Raw genomic sequence first — 8,458 nt, forward strand, 5'->3', positions numbered from 1 at the left:
AGTACACCAACAGGCAATGCATTACAATACAGATGTATTGTAATGCATTGTAGAGGGGATCAGACCCCCAAAAGCTGAATTCCCAGAGTGGGACAGAAATAAAGTTTAAAAAAAAAAAAAGTAAAAAAAAAGTGTTTTGAAAAAATATAAATAAAGTTTCAAGTAATATATATCACATGATCCACCCTGTCTGATAAACACCATAAAAAAAAAAAACGGTGTAAAAAAAAATATATCTCCCAGAACATGGAGACACTAAAACATCATTTTATGGTTTAAAAAAATGCTATTATTGTGTAAAACTTAAATAAATAAGTATAAGTATACTTATTAGGTATTGCCACGTCCGTAACGATCTGCTCTATAAAAATATTACATGACCTAACCCCTCAGGTGAACGCTGTAAAAATAAATAAAAACTGGGCCAAAATTTTAAAAAATTTGGTCACCTTGCCCCATAAAGTGTAATAATGAATGGTCAAAAAATCATATGTACCCAAAAATGGTACCAATAAAACTGGCACCTTATCCCCTAGTTTCCAAAATGGTTTCTACTGTAAGGGTGCATCAGGGGGGCTTCAAATGGGACATACATGGCATCTAAAAACCAGTCCAGCAAAATCTGCCTTCCAAAAACCATATGGCGCTTCTTTTCTTCTGTGTCCTGCCGTGTGCCCTTACATCAGTTTACGACCACATGTGGGTGTTTCTGTAAACCACAGAATCAGGGTAATAAATATTGAGGGGTTTTTGGCTGTTAACCCTTGATGTGTTAAAGAAAAAAATTGATTAAAATGGAAAATCTGCTAAAAAAAAGTGAAATTTCATCTCCATTTTTCTTTAATTCTTGTGGAACACCTAAAGGGTTAACAGTTTTTAAAATCAGTTTTAAGTAACTTGAGGGTGTCGTTTCTACAATGGGGTCATTTATGGGGGGTTTCTACTATGTGAGCCTCACAAAGTGACTTCGGACCTGAACTGGTCAGTAAAAAGTGGGTTTTGGAGTTTTAAGAATTGCTTCTAAACTCATGAAATCATGAAGTACAATGTGTCACGAGAGAACACTCTCAGAATGGCTTGGATAAGTAAAAGTGTTCCCAAGTTATTACCACATAAAGTGACATGTCAGATTTGCAAAACATGGCCTGGGCAGAAGGGCAAAAACTGGCCCGGGGTAGAAGGGGTCAAGTAAAAAAAACTATTAGGGGTCATACAGTACAGACCAAAAGTTTGGACACACTTTCTCATTCAAAGAGTTTTCTTTATTTTCATGACTATGAAAATTGTAGATTCACACTGAAGGCATCAAAACTATGAATTAACACATGTGGAATTATATACATAACAAAAAAGTGTGAAACAACTGAAAATATGTCATATTCTAGGTTCTTCAAAGTAGCCACCTTTTGCTTTGATTACTGCTTTGCACACTCTTGGCATTCTCTTGATGAGCTTCAAGAGGTAGTCACCTGAAATGGTCTTCCAACAGTCTTAAAGGCGTTCCCAGAGATGCTTAGCACTTGTTGGCCCTTTTGCCTTCACTCTGCGGTCCAGCTCACCCCAAACCATCTCGATTGGGTTCAGGTCCAGTGACTGTGGAGGCCAGGTCATCTGGCGCAGCACCCCATCACTCTCCTTCATGGTCAAATAGCCCTTACACAGCCTGGAGGTGTGTTTGGGGTCATTGTCCTGTTGGAAAATAAATGATGGTCCAACTAAACGCAAACCGGATGGAATAGCATGCCGCTGCAAGATGCTGTGGTAGCCATGCTGGTTCAGCATGCTCTATGTTGTGCGTTTTTCATGCAGCGCAGGCCCCATAGAAGTTAATGGGGCTGCGTGAAAATCGCAAGCATCCGCAAGCAAGTGCGGATGCGGTGCGATTTTCATGTATGTTTGCTAGGATGAAAGTCTATTCACTGTGTTATTTTCCCTTATAACATGGTTATAAGGGAAAATAATAGTATTCTTTAATACAGAATGCAAAGTAGAAGGTCAATTGAGGGTAAAAAAGAAAAAGAAAAAATAAATAAATAAATAAACTCACCTCCTCCAATTGATCGCGTAGCTGCCGGTCTCCTGTTCTTTCTACAGGACCTGTCAAAGGACCTGAGGTGACATCACTGTGCTCATCACATGGTACATCACCATGGTAATGGACCATGTGATGAGCTCAGTGACGTCACCACAGGTCCTGAAGAAAGAACAGAAGACCGGCAGCTACGCGATCAATTTGAGGAGGTGAGTTAATTGCGCCACCAATGTTTATTATACTAGGGTGTTGGGGGGGGGGGTGGGGGGCACACTGGGCCACCAATGTTTATTATACTGGGGTGTTGGGGGGGCGCACTGCGCCACCAGTGTTTATTATACTGGGGTTAACTGCCGCTGAACGCAGCTCCCTGTCATAGAGATCGGGTGCCGGCTATTTGATTCCGGCACCCGCCTCCTGTATTTGTATTAACAGGTCAGTTATCTTCATTGGTGGCGCAGTGGCCACAGCCCCTCCCCTCCTCCTGTCTCTCTTCTTATTGGCGGCGGCGGCAGCACAGGAGCTCCTGTGCCCGGCCGCTGTATTCAACGGCAGAACTGCGGCGACGGGGAAAAGTCTTGTCGCCATTTGTAAATTCTAAGTCGCATTGGCAACCATTTTGGTCGCCATCTGGAGCCCTGCCCTTGAGGCCCCCATACAGTGCAACGTCTCCTTGTGGCTGCCCCCATACAGTGCAACGTCTCCTTGTGGCTGCCCCCATACAGTGCAACTTCTCCTTGTGGCTGCCCCTATACAGTATAACGTCTCCTTGTGTTTTTTTCTTTTAAACTGGTATTTATCGCAATATATATCGTTATCGCAATAAATTTCTTAATATCGTTATCATCTGAATATTTTTGATATCACCCAACCCTACTATGACCCAGAACAATCTCCAGGCGGCATGGGAAGGCCTGTATCCCATTCATGAACGCTTAAATAACGTGGACTATGTAGTCATGATCGATCATGTTCGTAAGAAGCACAAAGTCTTTCATGTGAATATGATCAAGGCGCATCATGACAGGGATACGTCCGTCCTGCCAGTCAGCAGTTTACCAGAAGAGGGGGAAAGTGACACCCTGCCGGATTTAGTGGCTGCAGCACAGGAGGTAGGTTTCCTTGAGGATGCCGTAGTTAGCTCATAGCTGTCAGAGTTTCAGAGATCCCAGCTGTGGGGGGTACTTAACCCCTTTCTTGACATTTTTACAGGGAGACCTGGAAGGACTCCGCTGGCCACTCACCACGTGGACACTGGGGATTATCTGCCGATTAGACAAACAGCCTATCGAGTCTCCATAGAGGCGAGAGCGGACACGAAGAGGGAGGTAGAGGAAATGTTAGGGCTGAGCATGGCTTGTGATATCGATTGCTAAATCAATGATCCCATGCCATGTCTTGAAGGGGGAGGTGTAACGAAATCCGAGGTAATAGACAGATAGATATATAGATTTCATATTGTCCAAAAAGTATCATCAATAGCTGATTGTATAGCAGTGGCTGTTGGTCTATTAAGCAAATGCAACTTGCACCTCCAGGTGCCGGCCAGTCTGAAAACTAGGTGAGACACTCCACCTTCTCAGAGGAAGCTCTATTTAACACTGGCCTGCTAATTACAAGCCATTTGAGCACACTAATCAAGACCTGGAAGGGTGATCTTAAAAATGCGGAGCAACCCCAGACATGTTGTCTGCTAGACCAGGGAGTGGTCTAACCCATTCAAAAGATGGATGAAATAATATCAGAAGCCATAACTCCGACCTCATAACACCCACATCCTCAGAACCCTAATAACTGTGTTCAGCCTGACATGGGCTTCGGGGAGAGTCTCCACCCCTTGTGGGAAGGTGGGGCAAAAACCTGAATAATATCAGACGCCCCAGAAGGCCAGACCGAAAGGTTCCCACACTGCCCACCCCTAGGTGGGGGGATAAAAATGGGTGTTTGGGAACAGGTAATTGTCAGCCATTTTGGGGATCCACATCGTTTGGAGTGACTGCCCATATCTTCAGCTGTCCCCACAGCCGGAATATAACTGCTGCATCTCAGTACGCAGTTATAATATACTAATATACTTACCTTCCACAGTACAGCTGTTCTTGCTATCTGGATCTTGGTCACATGGTCCCTCTAGCCATCTTTTCTCTTCTTCTGGTCCTCTCTTCCTTTCTCTAGCAGGAGACTGTTCATCATTAATGACGTCACTGCCTCCTGCTGGAGAATGCTCCGCCCCGCCATCTACACAGCGCACTAGGCTAAATGCTAGTGCGCAGTACCACCGTCTGTATCATACAGGCTTCTATGTGAAGCCTGTATTGACTCCTGCACAGCACGATGTAAGTGCTGTGCAGGAGTGACAGCATAGCGATCAGCCACAGAGGCTGATCGCTATGCTGTGCATGACACAGGGGGCACTGGATGCAACAAGAGGGGCGCTGGATGGCACAAGGGGGGCACTGTGGAGGTCACGGTTGTTGAGGCGATGTAGAGGTCACGGTTGTTGGGGCACTGTTATGGCGGCACTGTGGAGGTCACTTATCTGGGGACGCTGTGGATGTCACCGTTATGGGGGATCTGCGGATGACACACCGTTATGGGGGATCTGCGGATGACACACCGTTATGGGGGATCTGCGGATGACACACCGTTATGGGGGATCTGCGGATGACACACCGTTATGGGGGATCTGCGGATGACACACCGTTATGGGGGATCTGCGGATGACACACCGTTATGGGGGATCTGCGGAAGACACACCGTTATGGGGGATCTGCGGATGACACACCGTTATGGGGGATCTGCGGATGACACACCGTAATGCGGGATCTGCGGATGACACACCGTTATGGGGGCTCAGTATAAAAGTGATAGGGCTCGTGCACAGAACCGTATCTGTTTTGCAGTCTGCAAGTCGTGGATCCACTAAATGTGGTTACTGTCTGTGTGGGATTCACATTTTTTTGCAGTCCAATTGAGTTCTATGGGTTTTAGATTTGCATTATGAGGACCAGAATAGGACATGTTCTATCTTTCACAGAACTGACACTGATGTCCTCAGTGAGTTTTTTTTTTTTACATCCGTATGTCAGTTCCAGTAAAAACAGAACATGTCCTATTCTGGTCCTCAAAATGAGCACCTCAAATCCATCTGACTCAATGGGACTGCAAAAATGTGGATCGCTAAATGGATACGGTTGTGTGCATAAGGGTTTAGATAAGCAGCTCAGCAGGCAGGATCGTACAATATGGGATTAGATACACATTTTAGCAATGTCTGTGATGGGATTAGATACACTGATCTGCAGGCTGTATCACACAGGATAGGATTAGATACAGATGTGATTGGATATGCGTTTATCACACTCTGGAGGCGGTGAGGGCAGAGCCTGCAGGGTCACACTGGACCTCCCTCCGTTAGCACTCGGTCATCTGAAACTAATCAATCTTAGCTGCCACCACTAGTCATATCAGGCTGACGAGACACCTTGCCTTAAATAACACCTAAGTACACTCTACAACTGCTGGCATTCACAGGGTTAATAAATCAATATCTGTAACACTTCTTCTAAGGTCATAGAATCATTAGAACACAAGAAGGCTTTCATTAAAGTAAAGTTTTAATATCAAAAAAGGATAGTACGTACAAACAATGGGGTTATCATAGAAAATACACAGACATACACATACAGTGCAAAATAACAGTTGGTAAAATAAAAGGGATAAAAACAGAACGTAATACGTTACGCGACGGTGAAGTCTGTTGCCTGGGGAAGCAGAAATATCGGTCAGTCCATTAAACTAATAAAGAAATGAGAGTTTGCTTTTCTCCAGGCATGTGTTAAAAAGGGTCGGTATCTTCTACCCACAACCCCCCCATCTGTGATGTCAGAGGAGACCAGGGAGTACGGTAATGACCTTTTATGACCGTTTTTACGACCGCTTGCTGAAAAAGTCTGCCTCAACCTCTTTGTGATGGAATATCTTTTCGGGTATTCACCTCAGCAATTTTATATTACCTCCATCCACTCCGTCCGAACGTCCCGCACACGTGCGTACCAAACATGGCGGAGATAATGGCAGGATAGCTGGAGTTATCTAACTGCTCCCTGTTACTGAGCTGGGATCTATCTGATTTTGATATCGTAGAATCATATCCATGGCCTATACTGATTGCCTCTAAATGGAAATCATCAGTTCCACCATCAAGCTCTCAATGGAGAGGCAAAGTAGAAGCCCTCGCAAGACTTGAGGAACTATCCCATTGGGAACTTCGCTCCCATCATAAATATATGAAAATATGGCTCCCATGGACAACTAGGAAAGATATCATTACCCCTCACCAGCTTAGGGAAATGAACTCCTTGAATTCCCTGAACACCTAAGTGTCATTCTACACTTCACCACCTCCATTGAGTTGATATTCATATTCATATTAAGGCTTTTGCACTAAAATTGGTTGCACAGACAAACGATTTCACCAGACTCACACTTCCTGTACTTAAGTATATAATTTACTTTCACTGGATCACAGGTTTTTTTAAACCATATATACATCCTGTTTCATCTACTCCCTCTTCTCCCTCCCCTGTCCCTCTACTCATCCATCCCCCTTTGCCATATATTCCCTTGACGTTACTCGTTCACCAGTTTTATTACTGCAATGCATACACCACCTAGACAGGCATCCAACATTATGCTAAACACCACTCACCTCTTAGTGCAGGCTTTACGAAACATCTATAGTGTAAGAATTGCTACTCCTATAGATTCCCAGTTGAAGACCTCATTTCCCTTACCGGTACTACCACTGGTGGAGTACACACCTGCGGCCTTTAATACCATTTGTCTTATGTGTGTTGCTTCGCCTACGATATGACTTGTTTTGTTTCAGGCTTGGATTCACATACCTGTACGAATCTGATCCATCGTAATGTAACACCTTTCGGGCATTATCCAAGAGTGGTCTTGTATTCCATGTTTGTAACTTCTCCTTTATATGTTTAAAAATCAATAAACAGATTTGAAAAAGAATCATATCCATGGCCCGAGTTCTCAGGAGGAAGCAGAAGGCTCAAATATGGATATGGCCACTTAATTCTTCCATGTATATTGCAAGATAGGGGTTTCATGTGTGACCTCGTGGAAAGGACACTAGCCTTCTCCTGACCCCTCTAAGGCTACTTTCACACTGGCGTTTTGGCTTCCATTTGTGAGATCCGTTCAGGGCTCTCACAAACGGTCCAAAACTGATCAGTTTTGCCCTAATGCATTCTGAGTGGATAAGGATCCGCTCAGAATACATCAGTTTGCCTCCGCTCTTCCTCCATTCCACTCTGGAGCCGGACACCAAAACTGTGCTTGCAGCATTTTAAATGTCCATCTGACGAAACTGAGCCAAACGGATCCGTCCTAGCACACAATGTAAGTCAATGGGGACGGATCAGTTTCTCTGACACAATCTGGCCCAATAGAAAACGGATCCGTTCTCCATTGACTTTCAGTGGTGTTGAAGACGGATCCGTCTTGGCTATGTTACAGATAATACAAACGGATCCATTCTGAACGGATGCAGATGGTTGTACTATCTGAACGGATCCGTCTATGCAGATACATGACGGATCCGCACCAAACGTGAGTGTGAAAGTAACCTAATGGTTCTGGTCTGTAAAATGCTGGTACATGACATCTTCACACTTTATGATAGGGGTCTGGTTTCTGTGAAGTTGTTCCATCTTACTGGTTTTTATTGCTACCTTCTCCTGACCTGTCTCTGGAAAGGACATGGAAGAAGTGATGACCCCCTACAGGAATGGAAAGTGAGGGGTTGCCTACTCCTAACAATTGAATGGATGAGTGTGCGATCAGCAAAAAATGCGGACTAGACACTGACCCAAAATAAGGTTGCGTGCACACAAACGTGTTTTCTTTCTGTGTCCGTTCCATTTTTTTTTTGCGGATGGTATGCGGAACCATTCATTTCAATGGGTCCAAAAAAAAAAAAAAAAAAAAAAAAAAAAAAAAATGAACATGTCCTATTATTAGGGGCCAGCTCTTCAGTTTTGAAAAATACGGAATGCATACGGACGTCATCCATATTTTTTGCGGACCACAAAATACATACGGTCGTGTGCATGAGCCTTAACAAAAAGGGCTAGTCTTATCCTAAAATACGGACAATAGGACCTGCTCTGAGCTTCAGTCGCGTACATGGAACCTTCCCTGTCACCGTACATACCGCACAATACCACTGAGCCTGAGGGGCATCACTGTACTGAGAGACACCTTCTGTCACAGGCTCAGTATTAGGGGGCATTCACATCGCCGTATTTTCAGTCCACGTCTTTTGTGGATCGCACGTGGAACTATTCATTTCTATGGAGCCGGAACAAATGCAGACAGTATGCTGAAGTCATCCGTGTGCTGTCC

This window comes from Bufo gargarizans, chromosome 4 (assembly GCF_014858855.1).
Source record: "Bufo gargarizans isolate SCDJY-AF-19 chromosome 4, ASM1485885v1, whole genome shotgun sequence".
In the NCBI taxonomy this organism is placed as follows: domain Eukaryota; kingdom Metazoa; phylum Chordata; class Amphibia; order Anura; family Bufonidae; genus Bufo; species Bufo gargarizans.